The following is a 26,781-nucleotide window of genomic DNA, read 5'->3' on the forward strand; positions in this document are numbered from 1 at the left end:
CATGAACCTCATTCCTACTTTCAGATCCACTTCACCAAACTATCCCCTTGAGATGTTAGATTGATTGTTCCTGAATTAAGTTGCCAACTTTTAACTGTTACTTTTATTCATGCAATTCTGCTGTGCTGTAGAAATTCAAGTTTGAAATTATCACCAGCTTTCCAACACCTTCACATATTTCCTCATTTCATTTATTTGGACTCAGTGGAAAACTCATGTGACTGATTCTGTGCCTGGAAAGCCAGCTTGATGACCAGGCTTCCTGCAGGGCATCCTCAGCCCTTTCTTGCTTCCTCCAGTTCCAGCCCACCTCATCATGCCCAAGTAGGCTTTAGAGTTGACTCTTGCTAAAGAGAATGCTGTGACAGAAAATGCTTGAAAATGCTCTTTTCAAGACTTGGATACATTTGTTTACTTTTCTTCTTCTTCTTCTTTTTTTTTTTTTTTTTTTTAAATAAAGCTTGTAAGTCATTCAAGAGCTAGCAGGAGAGCCACGAAGTGGACCAATCAGCGAGGTCCATTTTTCAGGTCCAGAGGTACTATGTTACCTATCGTGTGCACAGGATAGTGAAATGTTCCTCTGTAACAAGAGAGTTGAGAAAAGGTAAAGATGCTTATAGGCACCAGATTCAAAAGGGAAGGTGCTCTCTGTTCTTCTGATTTCTTTCCATTTCTCATATACGGAGACAGAGGCAGAGACAGAAATAGATAGGCAGAGAGAGAGACAGAGAAATACAGAAATAGAAAGATAGAGGCAGAGAGAAATTTGAGAAGATGGAAAAAGTTATTATCAACAGATTTCAACAAAGCTGAAAAAGGATTGAGGCAATGAAAAAAGATCATGGGGCCCATAATAAAAATTACTATTAATATGAGGAAAACGATTATAGTTAACAGCAACCCTACACGTGAAACATAGAAGAGAGACTATAGGAGTGATGAGAGAGCAAAGACAGACAAAATGTGGAATCACGTTTAAATCACAACTGTGTATGTGTGAAAGAGAGACTTAGAGACACAGAGACTGAGACAGTCATAGCAGAGAGAGGCTGATTTGGAGGTGCAACTTTCCCTTCTAGAGGTTTACATGATTGTAGCAATGAAGCCATTTCCAGTCTTACTTCTGAAGGCTAGGAGCTGGAGATGAGAGCAGGGCTGGAAACCACTAGTAGAGAATGGACCACAGCATTAAAATGGGCTATACCTGCTGAACTAACAGATTAGAGAGGTCTTGAGAGGAGAGGTCTTGAAGGACTTTGTACACACACGGCGCAGAGGAAACTCCCTCACGTTAAGGCATAGTAGACATTCTGGTGATTGGTGTTAGATCAGAAGAACACAGATAACCTGGGCTTCCAGTTAGGCCTCTTTCTCTCAGTTGACCACAACTAGCTCAGCACAGTCATTTTTCTGCTCATTTAAAAATCCTGTGGTAGTTTGAATTCCTAGCTCTGCATGAGAAGTCACTGGAGAAGACAATGGTTCTGCTCAGCTTGTGCAGCTGGACCACAGTGACCTACCAACTCCTGGGCCAAAGTTATCCACACTCCTCTCTGCCACTCTCGAGGTGTTTCTCCCCCACCCAATCACATTGCTGAGTTATCTCTGGAATGAAGTGGGCTATAACAGTGTCTGGAGGCCATGCACAATCTCACGGTGCCGAAGTATGATTTGGAGAATGAGTTCAAGCTGCAGCTATATCCAGCCAAGAGCAATCATTGACAAGGTGCCAAGGGCAACCTGAAAACAATTACCCAAGAAAAGATGAATGAGAAAAAAGAAACTGAGCCTTTCCTCAGCATATTCTTCTGTGGTACCAATTCACTATCTTTTCTCTCTCCTGACCAGGTACCACAAACTTTTAATCCATCCTCACAGCTGTGTTTCCTTAGGGATATGCGAACTTGCTCTGAATCTGAGTATCATGTTTTTCCTCGTAGCTTATGTTCTTGAATTTTGCTGTCCTTTTCTGCATGTCTTTTTTTCTTACCTGAGTAGTTTATTATCACTGAAGAAATTTGCCGCTCATTCCTCCCGCTGGCAATTTATTAAAAAATTTCGTAACCAAAACGAATACAAAGGCTCTACTCTGAGTAGTTGCATTATTAGCATTTTGTTCGTTGTTTTGCATTTGGTCCCCATTTCCTGGTCTTGATTGCAACTGTGTGATTTTTCAATCCATGCTCCATCACACTTACAGTTGAAAATATCTGTATATATACCAGCGTACACACACATGCATACAATTCTTCAAAACAAAAATATGTAATATATGCCAGTTCTTTTTTTAAAATTTTGTTTATCTTAAAAAAAAAAAAAAAGCCTAACATATCTGAAAAAGCACAGTTCACTCTTCTAAAGATATGTAAGAGTATTTTGTAAGATTTTCTCAGTCACTTGGTAAGCTCTATCAGGAAAACACTCTCAATTGTTCAGTTTTCTTGAAGATAGGCAACGATTCCAACACCAGGCAATATTCTCCAGAATTCTAATTCGTACACCAATAATGTCATGCCTCCCCAACAGATTTTCTACTGATAATGTGTTTCAGTTCCTGAAGTAACTTAAATATAATCTAATTTCCTCAAACAATGCAATGTAGAGGGTGAACTCCCTGATCAAGTAACTAAAGAAATTTACCACAATGTCACAGTTAATAAACTATGAATTATTTCTCTGTCAACTGCATAGTAAAATAATTTTTCTGAAATAATAGTGTTTTTTTTTTATTTGTTTGTTTCTTTTAGGTCATGGTAGAAAATTTGGAAAAAGAGAAAGAAGAAAAGGAAGTTGCCCATCATCTATACAATAACTGATTTGTTAATTTCATCAGTCTTTACAATTAAAGATTGATCACTGACAAATATTGTGTGGTGAACCACATGACTCACAAAAACAACCAAAGTAAATGCTCAATTGCCATAATCCAATAATTTCTCATAAAGATGCAGGGCCTTCAATTTGTTCCTACCACCTTAAGAATACTGATAATGATAACACTCATAAAAACCATTCTTATCAGTTCAGCTAACATTTATTGCTATATTTATCATATTAAGCACTTAGTGGAACACTGTGCAACTATACAAACATTATCCTATTTAACATTCACAAACACATATAAGGAAGGCATAATTACTCTCCCCATTTTTCAGGTGACAAAACTGAAGCGGTAAGGTCCCCAAGTTCCCACAGCTCTAAGTGGTGGATGCATGACTGGAGGGCTGACTCCAAAGCCAGGCTTGTACTACAACACCAGTGCACTGTCAAACATGAGACAGCTAGTTCTCCAGACTTTGGTTCGGTAGGTCTGAGCCAGGGCCTAAGAATCCGGATTTTAAAAAGAAGTGCTACCTCCACCACACCCGATGATATTGCCTCCATGAATGCAGAAAACAAGTAAACTTCCTCTCAATACTCCTCTAGTCTAGGAGGTCTTTAACCACAGTGATTCTTATGCTTTTTAGGGGGTTCAGACTCCTCTGGTGGTACAGTGGTTAAAGCAATCAACTGCTATCTGAAAGGTCGGTGGTTCAAAACCACCAGCGGCTCAGCAGGAGAAAGATGTGGCAGTCTGCTTCCATAGAGATTTATAGTCTTGAAAAACCTATGAGGCCACTATCAGTCAGAATCGACTTGATGGCAGTGGGGTTTTTTTTTTAGACCTCTCTGAGAATCTGATGAAAGTTATATATACCTTCTCACAATCAAAACGCACCAATTCTTTTTCAGGGAGTTTTTCAATGAATTTGATTCATTTTCAAGAGTTAAAGCCCACAAACCCCCGAGTAAGGACTCTTGTTCTAGTCACTCTTCTTTTTTTTTCCTAGTGTCTCTTAACCTCATTATTCCCACTCGGCAATGAGGACAGCAGCCCTCCTGGCTGCCTGTTTGCAAGGCTATTATAAGGGTAAACTTTTTTTTTTTTAAATACAGTGGTTTTGAGATGCAGAAATAGAAACACTACATGAAAACCTCATGCTCCTAACAAAAAACAGAAATAGGGAAGAAAGAACAAATCTGAGTAGAAGGGACTCCTGAGGAGAAACTTAGATCCTACTGGTTAAGGAAATAACCAGCAAATCACCATGATCAGAATGAGAATGGTCATTTGCCTGTTGGGGTGGGCCTGCGATATGCCAGGCACTGTGGTTTATGTCTTGAAAACGTTTTCTTTCTAATCATCATAACAGGTCTTTAATAGTATTATCTTTATTTTACAAATGAGGAAACTGAGGCTGCATGAGATTAAATAATTGGCCTAATATCAAATAGCTAGTAAATTGACTCAAGCCCAGGTCTGTTTGTAGGCAAAGCCCATCTTATTTGCACTCTGTAAGACTATGGGCCACCACCTGTCTGTCAGTTCGTGGTACTGTGATGGTTTGCATGTTGCTGTGATGCTGGAAGCTATGCTACTGGAATTTCAAATATCAGCGGGACACCCATGGTGGACAGGTTTCAGTGGAGCTTCCAGAGTAGGAAGAAAGACCTGGTGATCTACTTCTGAAAATCAGCCAATGATAACCTTATGGATCACAACAGAACCTTGTGTGACTCACTTGCTTCGGACATATCGTCAGGAGGAATTAAATTGCTGCAGAAGGGCTTCGTGTTAGCCAGCGAGGGCGAGGGAGATCTTCAGTGAGATGGAATGGCACAATAGCCACAGAGATGAACTCGGTCACGCTGGCCATCATGAGGACGATGCAAGATGAGGTAACATTTCGTTCTGTTGTACATCAGGGCACCATGAGCCGGAGGTGACTCAATGGCAAGCTAATACCACCAAGGCTATGGGCATAGTCTCTTTCCAGTCCTGGTTCCTGACACTCAGTGGACAGTGGTTTCTGAGGCAAGATGCTGGAGCAGGGAGAGTTAACCTCACCCTCACCCTCCCAATCATCAACTTACCTCCTGTGGCGGTAGTTCACAACATGCCAACTTGCTTTAGTTACTATTATCAGTCAGTTGCTTTATCCTTCTAATGGAAGCCAAACAACAGAAGACACTGGAAATACTCACGTTCCTAGGGCAGGGCCCTGAAGACAGCTCTGCATTGAGATAAAAGTGGACATCTCTGGACTGACTCTGTGGCATGCTATCAGAGCTCTGGGCACCAGCTGCATGAATCACATTTCTAGGTGCTGTTCCAACTAGTAGGAAACAGCTTTTCCTTTAAATAAATTTCACTTTCAGAAAAAGCTTTAAAGCACATTGCAGATAGGGCCACGAAAAGTCTGGCTACATGGAAAACCTTCCACGGCAAAAGGAAACCTCCTCGTGTACCAAAAAAGCTAAAACAGAGTCTAGGAAAGTCTTAGCCAGAGAGCCCGAGGAGATACCTGGTGGAAAAGAATGCTTCATTCCCACAACATTCTTTTGAAGGGCTCTTTAATAATAGAAATTAATAGCAGGAACAAAGGAAAAAAAAAAAAAACAAGTGTTAACTGAGGTACTAAGCCCAGCAGTTAGTCTGGTCTCCTTCCTCACAGTCACCCTACACACTCCTCTTCTGCTGGCCCTCAGATGCTGCAAAGACTCAATTCAGCACGAATCCTGTCTCTCCTTTCTCCCCACAGCTCCTATCCTATCAATGCCACCAGCCTTTGCAAAAACACTGGTATCTCTAAAGGCATTAGCTACTTTTTGCACTATCTAATAAACCTCTGAGTTAAATTTTTTAAAAGGGGAACTTGCTCCATTAGATACCTCAGGCTGCTCTTGCTGATTATTGGAGCGAACAAACAAAAAATAACAGTTGCCATCCAGTTGATTCTGACTCATGGTGACCCCATGTGTGTCAGAGTAGAACTGTGTTCCATAGGGTTTTTGTTTTGTTTTATTTTTGCTGGCAATATACACAACCAAACATATATCCATTAACAATTTCTACATGTATAGTTCAATGACACTGGTTATATACTTCTGTGTCACCATTCTCACTATCTGCCCATATGGTTTCATCACCATTAATTTAGGCTCTCTGCCCCTTAAAGTTCTCGTTCGTGCTTTAGATTAACTGTTGTCAGTTTAAACTCACATAGATAATTGTTTATAAGAATGCAATTCTTAAGGCAAACATTTTTATTAATTGAACTAAACTGTAGTTTAACCATGGTTTCATGGGATAGTTTTGATTCAAGGTTTAAAGTTTTGGTTCCAGGCAATAGATTCAGTAAATTTGGTTTCTATATGAATTTGAAGTTCTGTTCCCTGATATTCCTTATTTTGATCAGGGTCCATCTATTGTATCCTTGATCAAAACGTTCAGTAATGGTAGCCCAGCACCATCCATTTCTTCTGGTCTCATGGAAAAGGAGGTAGTAGTTCATGCAATCAGTTAAGCTTGAGGTTCATTTCCTTCTCTAATTCCTGGGTCTCCTTCCTCTGCTGCTCCAGGTTAATAGAGACCAATTGTTGTATCTTGGGTGGCTGCTCGCAAGCTTTTAAGACCCCAGGTGCTAGTCACTGAACTAGGAGGTAGAATAGAAACCCTAAAAACAACATTAGGACAATTGACTGGATAGACCCACGAAGCCATGACCCTAAACCTTTGAACCAAGAAAACCAATCCCATGAAGTGTTTAGTTGTACCTAAGTAGTACCAACAGGCACAGCCCTCCCAGCCCCCACCATTTTTGTTTTTTTTTTTTTTTTTTGCTACTGTTGTAGTTGTAAAATGATATAAAACACTTTATCTGCCATTTTGCTCTTTTTTTTCTGGTGTACGGCTTAGTGATAACAGGATTATACTACATTAGTCAAGTTGTATAACCCTTACCCTTAGTTGATGCCAACTCTTCCATCACCACAGACAAAAATTCACTACTTCTCACAGTGATTTCCCATCACCCTCCCCCTCCGTACGGTTTTTAATGGCTGAATTTTTAGAAGCAGCCTGCCAGGCTTTTCTTCAAGGAACCTCTGGGTGGACTCAAACCACCAACTTTTTGGTTTAGCAGCCGAGCACATAAATCATTTGTACCACTCAGGCAGGGACTACAGTTGTTGGAGAAAACCTGTTAAATCAGGCAGTTGTTCTTCTTGTCAAAGGTAAGCTTTTAGGACCTGGTGGAGGCCTGAGTCGGCTACTTAGTAATTTCACAATTGTCAACAAATTATCCTACTTCTCTGAAACTCAGATTTCCTCCTAATGCCTTCCTTACCTCCAACATAAGGGATATTTTTTTTTTTAAACCATAAAAGAGGACATAAGTATAATGCTTTATTATGGTGGTTATTGGTATTGATTTTATATTATGTCATTCGGAGGTTTCTGAGACACCCAGGAGCAAAGGCTACTGGGTAACAGACAAGGCAATCCTAAACCCAGGCCCTGGAAAGAAAATTAAGTTAGTAGGCTCGACACTTTTCTAAACATACTAGAATTTAATATGTAACAGATTCAACATTTTATTAAGCATAATAAAACCCCTAATCCTGGATTTCTAATTGCTTACCACTTACTAGAATACAGTGGCCAAACACACAATAGTTTGGAATTTAGGAACAAAAAGTAACACAGAAGTGGTTTTACAAAGAATTGTCTGAAACCAAGGCAATAGCAACCAGGAGGGCTGAGCTCAGAAGGTGTGGTTCAGCCCCTCGGCCACAAGCTGGAGTGGTCGGGGTTCCTTTGCAGAGAAGAGAATTCAATCTGGCTAGTTTCAGCAGAAAGGGGTTTATGTACAGTGTACTAAATGGCTGGCATTGGAAGGGCTAAAGAAACAAACTCTAGGTCATTCTAGGAACAACTCCCAAGCCACAAAACAGAACCAGGCCACCAAGTTTGTCACCTGATGACCAGAAAGATGTGCTAGAAAACACACCACCACCACTGTGATGAAGAAGCCTCCGGGATCAGCAAGCCACTGTGAGCAGGAAGCTGCCATTGTCAGCAAAGAATCAACCTTACTGCTGGCTCCACCAGGCCTAAGATGATCTTCCCCAGGAATGTGGGTGCCCTGCACCCTGCCTCTCAGCACCCATGACACTAGTAGCAGACACTGGGGCCTTTGCTAGCACTGCTTCAGAAAAGCCACACGGTCATGCTGGCCAATAGAAGCGTGCCTCACTTCTGCTTTGGAAATGAGTGCATCTAAATCACATCCACATCTCCGGCTACAAAGTGTCTGGGAAATACAGTTTTTAGCTTTTTTAGCCCATGCAGTACAGGAATGCACACTAGTAGGAGGTTGAAATGGATGTTGGGAGACAACCTATATGCCTGCCACACAAGTCATCGCTACAAAGCTCCTCTTCGCAATCCCTTTTCCTCCCTAACCAAGACTGCTGAGAGGCATATGTGAAAACGTGGGTGGGGCAATAAAGGTAGCTGATGGGTTTGGTTGTTCAAATAGATGGCACTGAGTTGGCAGAGCTGTTTACATTAGGTTGCTGATGAGGGGAGGTTACCACCAAGACAAGGAAACTATCCCTGTGGTGCATTCCTCCATTAAAATTTAAGATAAATTACTGTTCTTCTTCTTGGGAAACCCAGGGAACACTGGTTTGTTTTCCTTCCACTGGTGGTCTGAACTCATTTTGCCCCTCTATAATATACCATACCTACAAGCCAATACAGGGTAATTAGGCAAACTCAGGTTTCTTCAGGTCTTCTCTTCTGAATGAGGTAGTCAGATTATTTCTCCTGAGACTCACTGAATCCTTCCTGGCTCACCAAGGGCTTTACTAAGAGAATGGGCTAGAAATTATTGATGTGTTAATAAATAAACCAGTTGCTGTTGAGTCAATTCTGACTCATGGCGACCTCATTTGTGCCAGAGTAGAACTGTGCTCCACAGGGTTTTCAATGGCTAATTTTTCAGATGTAGATCACCAGTCCTTTCTTCTGAGGCAACTCTGGGTGGACTCAAGCCTCCAACCTTTTGTATTTAAAGTACTTAAAGCCAAGTACTTTAACCGTCTATGCCACCCAGCGACACTGCGTTAATAAATACCTAATCAAAATAGCCTCCTCTCTGCAAGGAGAGTTGCTGTAGTGTTATTGATATTTGTATGGATTTTACAATAGTGTCTCTGCTTTCAGTCTCACCATAATAATGCTGTGTTTGCTGTATTTTAGCACCTTCTGTCATGACTCTGAATGCCAACTCTCCATCAGACAGTGAACGAATTTCTATTCAAGTGGCATTATATGTCAGATACAAGAGATGTAGAAAGACACAAACACATGGTCCTTGCCCTTGTGGAGCTACAGTATAGTGACAGGTTCTAAAAAGATGCTTAGCACAATAAGCAACATCATTTCAGCCTTGAGGTCACTGTGAAATTTCTGAGAGTTATTTACCTTTGGACTTTATTCCCACACATGAAGAAGTTTTGGCTACAAAATCATACGTGGAAAAAGTGGCTTCAGTGTTTGAATTTGGAGAGTCCACCGAAAGAACACAGCAGGTAAGGTAATAACATAGGCCAAGTGTAGCATTCTAGGCCCCAGTGCTGGTGCTGGGCAGAAGCTTTTTATTTTTTAACTCCCCATCCCCTCCTCCCCAGTCCCTGGTTGGTGTTGTTGCTGTTATTCTTATTTGTCACAGACTCAGCTCTGATTCATGGTGACCTTATGCGTAACAGAACAAAACATTACCTAGTCCTGTACCGTCTTCATGATCATTGGTATGTTTGAGTTCTTTGTTGTGACTATTGTGTCAATCCATCTCATTGAGGGTTTCCACCATTTAATAAACTTCTGTCTCTATGCATTAGACTATTCTGGCCTATTTGTCGTTTTGCACATGATTTGGAGCCCTAGTGGTACAGTGGTTAAGAGCTCGGCTGTTAACCAAAAGGTCAGCAGTTCAAATCCACAGACACGCCTTGCAAACCCTATTGGGCAGTTCTACTCTGTTGTATAGAGTCGCTATGAGTTGGAATCGACCCGATGGCAGTGGGTTTGGTTTTAGGTTTAATGACTAATAGAAGCAGCCCTGATGGTGCACTGGTTAAGGACTCAGCTGTTAACTGAAAGATTGGCAGTTCAAACCCACCAATCACTCCACAGGAGAAAGATGTGGCAATCTGCTTCTGTAAAGATTACAGCCTTGGAAACCCTATGGGGCAGTTATGCTCTGTCCTATAGGGTCACTATGAGTTGGAATCGACTCAATGACAGCAGGTTTGGTTTGGTTTGGAATGACTAATAGGCAAACATCTTTGTTCTAAAGGAGGAAGTCTGGAAATGATATGGTCCATAATTGCGGGAAAGGATCTTTGATCAAGGTTCTGGTGTAGACATATCAGGGGAGAAGCCTCACAGAAAACTATCTAGCTACAGGTTGCATTTCAGTTATCCTACTGGGAAACAGGGATAGCAAGCAAGCAAAACTTATTTTCAATGGTTTTCTTTCCTCTCTGAATAGCACCTGCTTCCATTTAGCTAGGAAAAAATATTTTTTAAATTAAATTTCCCTCAAAAGTCACATGAGTTTAAATTAGGGGGAGGTACTAAACAAAGAAAAGAGAAAGTTTTGCCAAAAAGATTTAAAAATAGTTCTCTAGAGATGTTATGAAATCCCTCAGACTGCCTAAACTCCCCCGATTCCCAGGCCAGTTCCAGTTTGGTATACTTAGGCTGGAGCTTCATTCTATATAAATTAAATGAACTAGTTCTGTTGGGCTTTCTTGGTTCCATATTGGAAGAGAAAGGGCCTAATCATTGTGAATGAAACCCCTTCCTCCCATCATTTCAACAATCTTTACTATGGACCAGTCACTGTGATGGACACTAGGAATACTGAGATGAGCACATTGTAATCCATGCCTTCCAGAACAATAGACTGTACCTCACAAAAAGGGACTAATAAAGACCCATTAAAGACAAAGGGCTCTATGTGACAATAGTCACATATGAGCAGCCCAACCTGGGCACAAAGTATATCTAGGGTTCCATTCTGTCCTAGCTCTAGCACTCCATTCAACATTAGCTCCCCCCTTGGAGCACAAGCATCCCCAGAGCTTCCCACCTAGGCCTCTTTTGTGTCTCTCAACAAGCTCAACTTCTGAGCCTCATGACTATGCCAGGAGAATGTCTCTGACGGACTTCCTCCAGGCAAGCCACTTCCTCCTTAATTGCCCTAACTTCACTCTTTGTTAAGATGAAAATAAGCCTTGCCCACATAAAAACAAATTATCTATATAAAATAGTAAGTTTTTGAATCATACATGACCCTGTGGCAAGGGCCTGATTTATCTTTAATGATATTACTTATGGTATTGCTATGACCATAAGTATCTGTTTGCAAGCATAAAAGCAATACTGTAGCAAAATAGAAAATATTAACATTACTGAATGAAAGGGCAATTAAAAAACAATAATTACAGGGTCCTACTTTATACAACATATGTTTGTGTATGTGTGTAGAAAAAACACAAAGAGGATAGAAAACAAAATTTTAATAAGTTCTCTTGGTTGTAGAATTTAAGGTGATTTTTTTTCCTTTTTGCTTCTTGATTTCCTAATATTTCTACAATGGACATACATTTTTTTTTATGAAATAATATATAACAACAAGAGTTTTAATTTATAAAAAGCCTATATAGAATTAAAAACAGAACACTCTCATAGCAGCTCATTTGATTAATTAATTCACTCATTAATAGTGGTGACTTATTGAGCATTTATCATCCTCCACTTCTATAGTTATTATTCTCATAATAGCTACAATAAACCTACAAGATAGATACGTCTATCCCATTTTACAGATAAGGAAATCAAAGTCCAAAGAAGTTAACAACTTGCTGATGGTCACATAATGGGAATACAAGAGCCATCTTATCTGACCCCAGCATTGAAGCTCTTAGCTACCATTCTGTTCCACTTCCCTTTGAAAAGATGTGCCCTTAAATTGTGTCATATATTAGGTGTATAGCCAAGGAAAGTCTCTTCACATTGGTAAAAGAGGAGTAGTAATTGTGCCTGTCTCATGGGGAGAGTGTGAGGATAAGTAGATAATGTACATATAGAAGCTAGCACAGTACCAGATGCTAAGGAAGTACTCATTACATGATCATTGATTTAAGGGCCGTTCTTTTCAGAGTTCTACAAATGCTCCCGAAAGGGATTTTATATTTAAGTTAAAAGAAACAGCAAGGAGTAACAGGAACAGTTTTAATGGAGATCTGTGAAGAGTTTAGGGTTTGGAATAAGTTAATAATAGTTAAGAATCAGTATGAAGGATTTTTTTAACTCACTCTTGGGGTCATCTTCTTCATTGTTCAGAACTCTGGAAAATAGTCAAAGGTTTATAGCAACCAAGCAAACTCTGAATCAAGAAAAAGGTATAATATGAGTATCATAAAGAGATAGATATCATATAAAGGAACCAAACAGAAATTCTGGAGCTAAAAAGTATAAGAACTGAAAAGTACAATAAAAGGGTTGAACAGAAGATTTGAGTAGGTAGAAAACAGAATTATCAAACTTGAAGATAGGACAATTGAAATCATCGAGTCTGAGGAGTAGAAAGAAAAAAATGAAAAAAAAAATTTTTTTTGATAGAATGTTAATGGCCTGTGGAGCACCAGCAAGTGGACTAACACATGCATTAGGGAATTACAGAAGGAGGAGAGAGAAAGTTGCAGAAAAAAAATTTGAAGAAATAATGGTTGAAAACTTTGCAAATCTGATAAAACATGTGAATCTACACATTCAAGAAACTTAATGAACTCAAAGCAAGATAAACTCAAAGAGATCCACACTGAGACACATTATAGTCAAATTATTGAAGGACAAAGACAAAGAAAGAATCGTACAGGCAGCAAGAGAGGAAAGACTTATCATGAACAAAGGCGCTTCAATAAGATTAATGGCTGATTTCTTAGTAGAAACTATGGAGGCCAGAAGGCAATGTAACAACATATTTAAAACACGGAAAGAGAAAAACTTTCAACCAATAATTCTATATCTGGTGAACTATGCTGCAAATTAAGACATTCCCAGATAAACAAAAGTTAAGAGAATTTGTTACCACTAGACTTGCTGTACAATAAATGTTAAAGGGAGTCCTTTAGGCTGAAATGAAAGGACACTAGACAGTAACTCAAAGCCATATGAAGAAATAAAGAGCGCTGGTAAATGTAACTACATAGGCAAATACAACAGCAAGCATTGTTATATTTTTTATTTGTAACTGCTCTATTGTTCCTATATGATTTAAAAGGCAAATACATAAAACAATAATTATAATGTTAATGGGCACACAATGTATTAAGATACAATCTGTTACAATAACATTATAAAGAAGAAGGAATGGAGATGTACAGTTTGAGTACTATTGAAACTAAGTTATTATTCAAATTAGGTTGTTACAAGATTAAGACATTAATTGTAATCCCCAAGGTAACTACTAAAAAAAAAAAAAAAAACTAAAAATTATGCAGAAAAGGAAAGAAGAAGGGAATCAAAATGGTACACAACGAAAAAAGTCAACTGAATACAAAAAAAAAGGCTGTAATGGAGGAATTGAGGAGGGAAATTTTAAAAAGACTGAAATCATACAAAGTATATATTTTTTAACCACTATGGAGTGAAATTGGAAATTAATAACAAAAGAAAAACTGGAAAAATATGCAACTATGTAGAAATTAAATAACAGACTACTAAACAATCAATGGATCAAGAAAATCAAGAGAGAAATAAAAAAATACTTAAGTTAAATGAAAATGAAAGCACAACATAAAGAAATCCAGTAGAACATAAATGTGTCTGCCCATTGATATTTCCCATCCACCCCTTAATTCACAACACAAATGCAACTTTCTTTAAAAGCCTCCCGTGGCCAGAAAGTATCATTTTGTTAACACTTATTGTATATATTGTTCTGTAGGGTCTTTGTTATATACTGCTTGGAATTATAGTTGTTAGTATACATGTCTCATCTCTCCCAGTTTGTACAATGTGGTATTACCCACATTGCTGAGTAATGTACATTCAAACTATAGGTGTTCAAGACGATTTAGTGACCAAAAAAGTTCTAGGCGTTTAATTTTATATAAATTTCTTGCTTTCACTTAGTAAGTTGTTAGGAAAGAAGTGAGGGTATAGATAATTTTTGTTAGTGAATATAATGGACAAGGACTACATTTTAAACAGACAACCTCTAGCCAGCTAAAGACGTTTTGTCAGGTAAAGCGTATGGAAGCTATGGGTTCTCTTGCCCTCTGTCACATGGAGAGGCAGTAGAGAAAACGGCATGGCCTTTCCCAGCTGAGTGTGTACAAACAAGCTAAGAAGATCCACATTCTACCAACACAAGCAGGATAACTAGATCATTTTCAGTTTGGCAGGGGAAAAGGTGCTGACAACCAAAAACAAGTCATGTGAAGGGAACTATAACAGGAAGTTGGCCTGAAACCCCAGCATTAAGGACCTACTCTGGAAAGAATCTGAGTTTAAAATTAATTCTTAGTAATTTTTCAAAGAGACTTCCAATCAAAGTCTGGAGGCTACACTTGGGTTATGTTATTCTGGAGGTGGTATAATTAAGTAATAATCTTAAAGTGAATGCTATCTAATTGGACTCTTTTTCGGTCCTCCCTTGAAAATTTAACTCTTAGATTAACTGCTGTTTAATTTAATCATTTTGAGTCTACATTTTTGAATCTGGAAAAGAAGTGGATATTCATAGAAAGGATTTGGCACTAGATCTACCATGAAGAATTAGAAGCAGTATAATTTGATGGTGCGAAAATAACCAAAGAGAAAAGAGACTCAACTGCAGAATTTGTAAAGCTTGTTACAAGGTTTTGGGGAACTAAAAATGTCACAGCATCCTAGATACTGAGTCTTTACTACAATTCTGAAATTTAAAACTGTGCAATTATACAGAGTATTTAGCGCACACACTCCCATGAGTCTCTTTCGTTTGCATAAACTAAATAAAGGAGGTAAATGTTTGCATGGAGTTGGGGTAAAGCAGAATCGTGAATCAGTTGGGTACTTGTCAATTTTACTAAAATAAACCTCACCATAAACTTTGCTTGCTTTTTTTCACCCAAAATCAAGAGACCTGAAAGAAATAAAGAAATGAGAGGAGATTTATGTACTCTTTGTGAAAGAACTGTTTTTACAGCAGAGAATGTCACTGTCAGAGTTGAAGGATAGTTTTCATCATAAAGTTCCTTTTGTCAATTGCTTATATGTACTTTTAAAAAAGAGAGAGAGAAAACTAGTTTCCTTTTAGTCTTGAATGTCTCAGGCTTGGTCTTTGCTCCCAAGAGCAAACTACTTTGGAGCAATTGAGCAAAATAGCCTTCAACAAAATGCTATTTTCACATTCAGTGAAAAGCACCCTTACCTTTAGTGTTCCTCCAAGATGTCTGAGTTTGTGGACTCAGACTTGGCAAATGGATCTAGAAGCACCGATGAAGAGAAACAGAGCCAAACCTGACCCCACTAGCTGAGTGTTTTATTTAAGATGCAAAGATTTTCATCTACAGATAAACTGAGTACTATAGGAGAATGATTTCTGCTCAGGGGTGAAGTCGACCAGAAACAAAATCTCAGAGGGAAAGGTTACCAGGTAAGTTGAATTCACTAAAGTTCCCTCCAGACAGTAACAGTCAGTTAAGTAAGACAGTTGGAATAATCCATCCTCCAGGACCACAAAATACAAAAGGCAATATGAAACATGATATCAAGATTTTAAAAGGAAGTATACAAAAGTCAGGAATGTCCTTCCAAAATAAAAGTATGGGTGGAAATAAATTAAATGTTAGAAGTTGCTCTGATATGTTTCAGTCAACACAAAGGATTCCTTTCTGCCAGGACTCCGTGCAGGTAACAACTTTCAAGTGTAACTACTTTCAAACAAATACACAGGTGTACTAGTTGCCATAGAGCTGATTCCAACTTATGACAACCCCCTGTGTTTCAGATTAGAACTGTGCTTCACAGGGTTTTCATGGTTGTGGCCTTTCAGAAGCAGATTGCCAGAACTTTCTTCTGCGGTGCTGCTGGGTGAGTTCAAACTGCCAACTTTTAGTTAGTAGCTCAGTGCTTAACCATTTGCAGCACCCAGGGACTCCATACACAGATACAGTAGCAGTTACAAACAATCAACTCTTAGTTACATCCAGCTGACTTCATCTCGGCCCCCTCCACTCCCATGCATTCACTCCTCAGATAGCACACAGTCCCTGCCTTGGATCTAGCTCCACTGACTTGGCAGGCACGACCTGGCACTTCTTTTGTATCAACTCTTTAGTTTGAAAAAAAGCTTTTCTTCCTCAGCTCTCGCCTGGATTTTATCTCTGGTATTTGACATCTGCCAAATCCTTATCTTCTACTTCTATACCCATCCCTATAGCCATTTGGCTATATTCACTTAACAAGATAACTTCAAAATATATAAATCATAAGTTGATGAGTTACGAAAGAACTGACGAGTCAGGATTATAGTGAAATATTTTAACATTCCTCAAACAGATTGAAAGAATAAGGAAAGATACAGAAGAGTTGAACAACAGAACAAACAAGCTTGATTTAATAAATATATGTCACATAGAGAATGTCAGTTTCTTCGAGTACACATGAAACAATTCCAAAAATTGCCCTTGAATTAAATAAAAGAAGCCTCAGCACAGAGCCAAGAAATGACATGTAGACCACATTCTCTAACCATAATGCAATAAAATTAGGAATCAATAAAAATATTTAATTCATGTATTTTGAAACTAAAAACATACTTCTAAGATCAAGAAGGGGAGAGTGTTGACATGTCGTGGGTGGCAACCAATGTCATCAAACAATATGTGTACTAATTGTTTAATGAGAAACTAATTTGCTCTGTAAACCTTCATCTAAAATGCAATTTAAAAAAAAGTTCTGAAGGAGACACACAAAAAAATTAAAACAATGGTTACCCGTGGAAGGTGGAGGGGACTAGGCAGATAGCAGATAGCAGCAGGAAGAAGACATTTTGTTATAAACCTTTTTACGATCTTGGAGGAATGTATTATCTAGACAATTATTTTTAAGTAAGGGAGAGACGCGGTATGGATTTTCTTTCCGTGTCCCCTCCCAGAACCTACCCTAAGTGTTTAGTGGTACATATGAAGTACCACTAATTATACCCCAGGGTCCCCACCAGGGTCTATTGGTACATATGTGTAACAAATAAAACTTTTAAAAATTTCTATTTTTCCTACCAAAAATTCAGACACCTCATACAATACCCTGTAAAAACAGTAATTTGCAGCACACGCCTGTTTCTTCAGTTTCAAATAGTCATAAAGGATCCTGCTGTGTGGTAGAGCAGCGTGCCAATAACCCCAGAGGCCGAAAAGTTTCATGGTCACTATATGTACCACCAGGCACGAAAGGGCTTCGAGACCCAGTCTGTTAGACAATGATGACACTAGCCTCCATACCCAAGTCGGACTTCAGTGCTTAAGCCCTTGATTTGTATGTTACATTGCCGCTACTTCTGAAATAACAACACGTGTGCTTTTCTGCCCCAGCACCAAGCCACAAACCTGACAGCTGTTTACAATTTAAGACACCAACAATAGGAGCCATCAAGTTCATGTTGAGAGCCTGATCATGGAAAAAGGCAATAAAGGACTTGCTTCCTTTCACCTGAAATTAACCATTCACCCTGCTGAGAGGAAAGCAGACCAGAAGAAACAAATTGAAGACATTAATAAAAGATCCAGGTACCATTTTTCTTCTTGATCTCCCCAAACCACAAAACAAAGATTCCTATGCAATACATTCATTTCCTCCCTTAGTCCCAGTGGCATCATTTACAAACACAATAAAGAAAATGACTAAACTGCACTTTTTGGGAAACATTTTAGCATCTTTTTGTTAGGTTTTCTCCGGTTAGTGAGCTGTTAAATGGAAACATTTGAAATCTCTGAGTTTAAGGGGATAGAAGTGAAGGCACCAATTGTTTTTTGGTAGTCCTGAAAGTGAGCTAATGAAGAAGCGTCAAGAGGGTATGCAGCCAGATTGGCCCAGTCAGAAACCTAGTAAAAATTCAGGAAAACAGAGAATGGGGAAATTGAGACAAGCTGATCTTCAAGAAGTGGGGGACAAAATGACATCTTTCTTCTTAAAGTTGGTGGCATATTCATTTTTCAGACATTTATAGTTTTACTTAAGTTTTAAAGAAACGAAAAGTGAAAACATTAAAATACTGAATGGACAGAGCAGAGCTTCTCCATTAAAATAAATACACTTTGTTTTATTGTTTGGAAAACCTAACTAGCTCCAGACTATTAACTGAATTCTGTCATTGTTGAAAGAAGAAGACATTTCCAGAGCTTAGGTTAAATTGATACTTAGTTAATCTTGGAGTTATAAAAGTAAAAGAAAATATGCTAAAATGTTGAGGAAAAACTGCACATCTTAGACCTTTATGGTATGTTCATGCCAAAATCAGCTTCCTTCGTGTCCAAAATGTGAGACTATTAGCAGCAGAGTTGGAGTTAGTCTCACATGTGTATTTGAGGCTGAGAAACCTGATTATCTAATTGACACTACCATTCACGGATTGCTCAGGATTAAACCTCAAGTTCACCCTTGATGTCCTTCTTTTTCTCATATCCCACTTTTAACTGGCAAATCCTGTTAGCTCTACCTTCAAAATATATCTCAAATCCAACCCCTTCTCTCCACCTCTAACTCTTCCATCCCAGTTCAAGCTATGATCATCTTTCACTTAGAACACTGAACTAACATTTTTCCTGCTTCCATTCCTGCAGGAATATTCCACACAGAGTGGTCAAAATGAGTCTTTTAAAACCTAAGTCAGATTGTGTCACTCCACTGCTCGAACATTCCAGTGGCTGCCCATCTCACCTAGAATGAAATCTAAAGTCATTATCATGACCTGTGAGGCTCTACGTGAGCTGACTCTGAGTTTTCGCTCAGACCTCAATTCTTACCACACTTTAAGGCCTCTGTTTCCATGACCACCTAAATACTGCCCAGCAATACCAATAACATTCCCTGGTCCATCCACTCTCCCTATCTCTCAGACAATTACTTCACACCTTCTCTTCCTCAGTGCTCCAAAGGTCCCCTCCCATTCCTAGTCCCAGCTTTTACCTTGCTCCCTAGTCTATTGAGAAAACAGTGGCAATCAGAAGAGACTTCCACATGCTTTCACCTCTATCATTGTCCACCTACCAGCAGATGTGCCCATTTACTCTGCCCTCTCCACGGATGCCCTGGCCATGCTTCCATTTAAGGCCAACCTCTCCCCTCGTGCATGAGATCCCTTCCCTCTCACCTCCACCAATTCTCTCCTCTTGCTCACTGACGTCAGCATTTCCCTCTCTCCTGAATTATTCTCATCAGCATACAAACATGCTATAATTTCTGTCCTTAAAAAAAAAAACTCTCTTGACTCCATTTCCCATATCTACCACCCCACTGCAACAAAACTCCTCAAGGAGATATTTATACTTCCTCTGCTGCCATCCACTCCTTTTTTTTCCCACTTACATTGCAATTATTTTTAATTTTATTGTGCTTTATGTGAAAGTTTATAGCTCTAGTTAGTTTCTCATTAAAAAATTTATACACATATCATTTTGTGACATCAGTCGCGATCCTCACAATGTGACAGCACTCTCTCCCTTTCCACCCCAGGATCCCATGTCCATTCGCCCAGTTTTCCTGCCCCTTCCTGCATTAGCCTCTTGCTTTTGGGCAGGAGTAGCCCATTTGGTCTCATATATTTGATTGAACTAAGAAGCAGGATCCTCATTTGTGTTATTGTTTGTTTTATAGGCCTGTTAATCTTTTCCTGAAAAGTGAGCTTTGGGAGTGGGTTCAGTTCTAAGTTAGCAGGGTGTTCGGGGGGCATAGTCTTAGGGGTTCCTCCAGTCTCTGTCAGACCAGTAAGTCTGGTCTTCTTTTGTGAATTTGAATTTTGTTCTACATTTTTCTCTCGCTCTGTCCAGAATAATCTATTGTGATCCCTGTCAGAGCAGTCGGTGGTGGTAGCTGGGTACCATCTAGTTCTTCTGGGCTCAGGTTGGTGGAGGTTGAGGTTCATGTGGTCCTTTAGCCCTTTGGGCTAATATTTTCTTTGGATCTTTGGCTTTCTTCATTCTCTTTTGCTCTGATGGGATGGAACAAATAGATATATTTTACACGGCCGATCACAAGCTTTTAAGACTCACCAAAGTAGGAAGTAGAACATTTTCTTTATGAACCATGTTATGCCAATTGACCTAGATGTCCCCCCAGACCATGGTCCCCAGCCCTCAGCACTAGAAACTCCATCCCTCAAGGTGTTTGGATGTTTCTAGGAAATTTCTATGACTTTGCCTTAGTCGAGTTGTGCTGACCTCCCCTATATTGTGTATTGTCTTTCCCTTCACCTTTTCTTGGGTTTTTATAATAGTGGTCTCATATAATATTTGTGCTTTTGTGATTCATTTTTTCACTTAGCATAATGCCCTCCAGATTCATCCATATTGTCAGATGTTTGGTGATTTATCATTGTTCTTTATCATTGCACAGTATTCCATTGTGGGTATGTACCATAATTTGTTTATCCATTCATCTGTTGATGGGAACTTAGGTTGTTTCCATCTTTTTGCTATTGAGAATCATGCTACAATGAACGTGGGTGTGCATATATTTATTCCTGTGATGGTTCTTCTTTCTCTAGGATATATTCCTAGGAGTAGGATTCCTGGATCATATGGTGTTTCTATTTCTAGCTTCTTAAGGAGGTGCCATACTATTTTCCATTGTGGTTGTACCACTTTGTACCACCAGCAGTGCATAAGAGTTCCAATCTCCCTGCAGCCTCTCCAATATTAGTTATTTATTCTTATTGTTGATTAGTGCCAGTATTGTTGGGGTGAGATGGTATCTCACTGTAGTTTTGATTTGCATTTCTTTAATGGCTAATGACAGAATCGACTTCAACAGCAACAGGTTTTGGTTTCAATGGCTAATGATCACGAGCATTTCTTCATGTGTCTGCAAGCCACCTGAATGTCTTCTTTGGTGAAGTGTCTGTTCATATCCTTTGCCCATTTTTTAAAGGATTATTTGTCTTTTTGGTATTGACATGTTGAAGTCTTTTGTAGATTTTAGAGATTAGACCTTTGTCAGATGTGTCATAGCCAATAATTTTTCCACATTCTGTAGGCTCTCTTTTTACTCTTTTGTGAAGTCTTTTGATGACCTTAAGTGTTTAACGTTTAGAAGCTCCCAGTTGTCTAGTTTCTCTTCTGGTGTTTGTGCATTGTTAGTTATGGTTTGTATTCTATTTATGCCATGTATTAGGGCCCCTAGTGTTATCCTTATTTTTTCTTCTGTGATCTTTATAGTTTTAGGTTTTATATTTAGGTCTTTGATACATTTTTAGTTAGCTTTTGTGTATGGTGTGAGGCATGGATCCTTACAAATGGACATCTAGTTATGCCAGAACCATTTGTTAAAGAGATAGTCTTTTCCCCATTTAACAGACTTTGGCCCTTTGTCAAATATCATCTGCCCATGGATGGGTGGATTTACATCTTCGTTCCCAATTCTGTTCCATTGGTCTATGTGTCTGTTGTTGTACCAGAAACAGGCTGCTTTGATTACCATGGCTGTATAGTAGGTTTTAAGATCAGGTAGTGTGAGGCCTCCCACTTTGTTCTTCTTCTTCAGTAATGTTTACTTACCTGGGGCCTCTTCCCTTTCCTGTAAAGTTGGTGATTTGTTTCTCCCTCTCATTAAAGAATGCCATTGGAATTTGGATCAGGATTGCATCAGGATCGCTTTGGGTAGTATTGACATTTTCACAGTGATGAGTCTTCCTTTCTATAAGTATCATATGTTTTTCCATTTATATAGGTCTCTTTTGGTTTCTTACAGTAGTGTTTTGTAGTTTTCTTTGTATAGGTCTTTTACATCCCTGGTTAGATTTAGTCCTAAGTATTTTATCTTTTGGAGGCTATTGTAAATAGTATTGATTTCTTTTTCAAAATTCTCTTTGTCAATGAAGAGGAATCCAACTGATTTTTGTATGTTAATCTTCTGTTCTGCTACTTTGCTGAAATCTTCTATTAGTTCCAGTAGCTTGTTTGTGGATTCTTTGGGGTTTTATATGTATAAAATCATATCATCTGTGACTAGTGACAGTTTTACCTCTTCCTTACGTATTTGGATGCCCTTTATTTCTTTTTATTGCCTTATTGCTCTAGCTAGGACTTCCAGCACAATGTTGAATAAGAGTGGTGATAAAGGGCATCCTTGTCTGGTTCCCATTCTCAAGGGGAAAGCTTTCAGTCTCCCTTGAGAATGGTGTTGGCTGTTGGTTTTGTATAAATGCCTTTTATTATGTCGAGGGCTTTTCCTTCTATTTCTGTTTTGCTGAGAGTTTTTATCAGGAATCAGTGTTGGACTTTGTCAAATGCCTTTTCTGTGTAGATTGAGATGATCATGTGGTTCTTTTGTTTTATTTGTGTGGTGGATTACATTGATTAATTCTCTAATGTTAAACCATCCTTGCATACCTGGTATGAATCCCACTTGGTCATAAGGTATTATTATTTTTTAGATATTCTGTTGAATTCTATTGGCTAGAATTTTGTTGAGAATTTTTGCATCTATGTTCATGAGCGAGCCCTGGTGGTGTAATGGTTAATAGCTTGGCTGCTAACCAAATAGTCGGCAGTTTGAATCCACCAGCCACTCCTTGGAAATGCTATGTGGCAGTTCTACTCTGTCCTATAGGGTTGCTGTGAGTCAGAACTGACTTGATGGCACATAACAACAACAACATGTTCATGAGGGACACTGGTCTGTATTTTCTTTTTTTGTAGTGTCTTTGCCTGGCTTTGGAAACCCTGGTGACATAATGGTTAAAAGCTACAGCTGCCAACCAAAAGGTTGGCAGTTTGTGTCCACCAGGAGCTTCTTGGGAACCCTATGGGGCAGTTCTACTCTGTCCTATAGGATTGCTATGAGTCAGAACTGATGGCAAGGGTTTGCCTGGCTTTGGAGCCCTGGTGGCGTAGCAGTTAAGAGCTTGACCACTAACCAAAAGGTTGGCAGTTTGAATCCTTGGAAACCCGAGGGGGGCATTCTATTTTGTCCTATAGGGTCAGGGTCACTATGAGTCAGAACTGACTTGACAGCAATGGGTTTTGGTTTTGCCTGGCCTTGGTGTCAGGGTTATGCTGTCTTCATAGAATGATTGTGGGGGTATCCCTTACTTTTTTATGCTCTGAAATAGTTTGAGTCGTATTGGTGTGAGTTCTTCTCTGAACGTTTGGTAGAACTCTCCAGTGAAGCTGCCCAGGCCAGAGCTTTTTTTTTTTGTTGTTGTTAGGAATTTTTTTTTATTACCTCTTCAATCTATCTCTTCTTTCTTTGTGAGTATGTTTAGTTTTTCTACCTCAGTTTGTGTTAGGTTAGGTATGTAGTGCGTTCTAGAAATTGGTCCATGTGCTCTAGGTTTTCAAATTTTTTGGAGTTCGTAGTATTCTGTTATGATTCTTTTTATTTCAGTTGATTCAGTTGTGATATCACCCATCTCATTTCTTATTCGTTATTTGCTTCCTCTCCTGTTCTCTTTTGTCAGTTTGGCCAATTGCTTTTATTGATTTTGTTGATCCTTTCAAAGAACAAACTTCTGGTCTTGGTGATTCTTTTTATTGTGTTTCTGTTCTCTATTTCATTTATTTCTGCTATAATCTTTATTGTTTACTTTCTTCTGGTGACTATGGGTTTTTGATTTTGGCCCTTTCTTCTTTTTTGATGCGTGCATTTATTATTGTAAATTGACCTCCAAGCACTGCTTTTGCTGTGTCTCAAAAGTTTTGGTATGATGTGTTTTCATTCTCATTTGATTCTATGAATTTTTTTATTCTATCCTTGATTTCTCCTATTATCCAGTAGTTTTTAAGCAATGTGTTGTTCAGTTTCCATGTATTTGATTTTTTTCCTTACTATTCCTGTTGTTGATTTCTACTTTTATGGCATTGTGATCAGAGAACATGCTTTGTATTATTTCCAGGTTTCAGATTTTGTTGAGGCTTGCTTTTTTTTTTTTTTTTAATGTAGTCTATTCTGGAGAATGTTCCATGTGCACTGGAAAAGAATGTATACTTTGCTGCTGGTGGGTGAAGTGTTCTGTACATGTCTTTGAGGTCCAGTTGGTTGACTGTGGCATTTAGATCTTCTGTATCTTTACTGAGTTTGTTTCTAAATGTTCTGTCCTTCACTGAAGATACTGTGTTGAAGTCTCCTACTATTATTGTGAATTGTCTATTTCTCTTTTCAATGCTGTTAGAGTTTGTTTTATGTATTTTGGAGCCCTGTCATTAGGTGTGTATATATTTATTATGGTTATGTCTTCCTGGTGTATAATATTATATCCTTTCTTATCCTTTATGATGGATTTTGCTTTAAAGTCTATTTTGTCAGAGATTAATATTGTCACTCCTTCAGTTTTTTGGGTATTGTTTGCTTGAGATATTTTTTCCATCCTTTGAGTTTTACTTTATGTCTTTGTATCTATGGTGTATTTTTTGTAGAGAGCATATAGTTGGATCATGTTTTTTATCCATTCTGCCACTCTGTCTCTTTACTGGTGCATTTAAGCCATTTGCATTCAGTGTAATTATCAATAGGTATGAATTCACTACTGTCATTTGTTGTATTATTTATTTATTTTGTGGTGTTGACTGTTTCTTTGTTCTGCTTAATTCTCCGTGCTGAGTTCTTTGTTTATGTATATTCTTTTCATTTCTTTCATTATTGTTGATTTTGTGTTTATTAAGACTTTATGTTTTTCTTCTTTTTTATTTTGATGGGTAGGTTTGTTAGCTTCTTTTGTGGTTCCTTGAAATAAAAACTGTGGTTAGATGCTACAAAGTAGGTGGCAATGCCTTAACCCCATGCATGTTGTAAGGCCCAATGGCTTCTTCCATCCTTGTCAAGGGGAGTGCTAACCTTCTCTCCTTTCATAAAACACTGCTCCCATTCACTCTTGATCTCACTACAGTCATGCTTTCCCTCTCCACTCCACCAACAGCAACACAAATCTAAATGCATGATCGGTTCTCATACTGTATCTTACATGACCCATCAGCATCATTTGACACAGTTCATCACTCCCTCCTTCTTGCTACACTTTCTTCACTTAGCCTTCAGGATACCACACAATTCTGGTTATGATCCTGGTCAGTGCCTACTGTCCTCTGCTCCCCCTCACCTCTGCCCCATCACTAAACTCAGCTTCTCTGACCTCATTTCCTATTATGCTCCCCTTGTTTACTCTGATCAGCCACACAAGTTGGCCTCTTTGCTTTTCCTCAAGTATATCAGCTGAAGAGGCCTTATCCTTGCTGTTCTCTCTACCTGGTATGGTCTTCTCTCAGCTCCATCAAGTTTTTGTTCAAATTTCACATAATCAGTGAAGCCTTCCCTGACCACTCTATCTAAAATTATAACACCCACCACCCTTAAACTTCCCATCCCCATTAATTTTTCTCCTTGGCACTTAGGTTCCGCTAACATTCTACAAAATTTACTTTTTCAGTTTATTTTATATCCCTTTCTTGGACGAAATATGGTCACCTTGTCACCCAAAAGTCATTTGATTATCTTCTGAGGCTCAGCAAGGGGCTAATCTCTATAAATCTTTAATTCCAGATGCCTGGCACATAGTAAGCATTTAGTATATCTTTGTCAAACTAACGAAGCTATTAACCTTACCTCCTAGCATATAAGTTGAAATAGATGTCACTATCGAGGACAGTATATTAAAAAAAACTAAGACATACTTAAGACCTCAAGTTAATGAGCAAAATATTTGGTTATAAAATAAGTATATGACATTCACAACAAATTGCTCAGAGCTGGTTTGGCTGACATACAGACCATTTCTATAAAGATAGCCCTCAAATCATGAAGTGTATCAGTACCCTAGGTAACTAAATGGTAAGAGAGTTACCACGTAGGATCATAGATTTTCTGACCCTCAGAAGCTATCATCCCCACAAGCAGTTTTCTCTTAAATTCTTCAAGTGGACACAGTCATCTTACAGAAGACTAACTTATAAATAATTATAAGACAACACAAGCAGCAGGACCATTTCATGCCAACTAATGACTACAGGACATGCAAGGCATGACTCCTCTGTACAAATTCAGTTGAGAGCAGGGGCCAAAACCATTAAACTAATGTTAAACTGGAGTCCCTTGCCCTGAGTACCCTATGACTCCAGAGGTTGAGAATTTTATAAGAAACATACTAAACACAGAGACAAGTATAAACACTCTAAAAGATTCTTTATACAAATGCCTTTTTGTCTGAAATCAAAACTCCAGAAAATTGAACTTCATGTTCCTATTTTTAAATAAAAAATATATTTAAAAAGACATCCAAGAGTTAATTTTAAAAGAAAAAAAATGCAGGATTTCATACAATATAAAGAAATCACTGCTTGACTTTAATAAGTATTCTATTGTCTGTTATTTTTCGTTTAAAATGTTCATTATAATGGCTTGACCCCTTTAAGAAACTTTCTTAAAAATTCAAGATTGGCAGCTTCAGAGATCTTTGGTGTTAGTGTGATGAGTTTTTTTTTTTCACCCCACAAAGACATGTACTCATGGAGGTCTGGGTGAGAAATAAGTGACCTGGCTCTATGATGTCAACACATTGCCACAGAAAAGGGAGATGAGAAGCCATGTTCACTGAGCTTTAGTTTTAAATTTAAATATATGGAATGCTTGTAAGAAAGAAACTTTTCCTGCCCAGAGACTAGCTAGCTGTTCACCAAACCTTTTTT

General features: G+C 38.6%; 1 non-coding gene across 1 annotated transcript; it reads right to left on the bottom strand.

The window, feature by feature from the left end:
* Positions 1 to 24,833: 24,833 nt before the first annotated feature.
* On the bottom strand, positions 24,834 to 24,959 carry LOC111820607 (U6atac minor spliceosomal RNA). Its single transcript, XR_002824152.1, has one exon. It is a non-coding gene; the product is annotated as a U6atac minor spliceosomal RNA (small nuclear RNA).
* Between the last annotated feature and the right edge of the window lie 1,822 nt (positions 24,960 to 26,781).

This window comes from Trichechus manatus, unplaced genomic scaffold, assembly GCF_000243295.1.
Source record: "Trichechus manatus latirostris isolate Lorelei unplaced genomic scaffold, TriManLat1.0 scaffold00044, whole genome shotgun sequence".
NCBI lineage: Eukaryota > Metazoa > Chordata > Mammalia > Sirenia > Trichechidae > Trichechus > Trichechus manatus.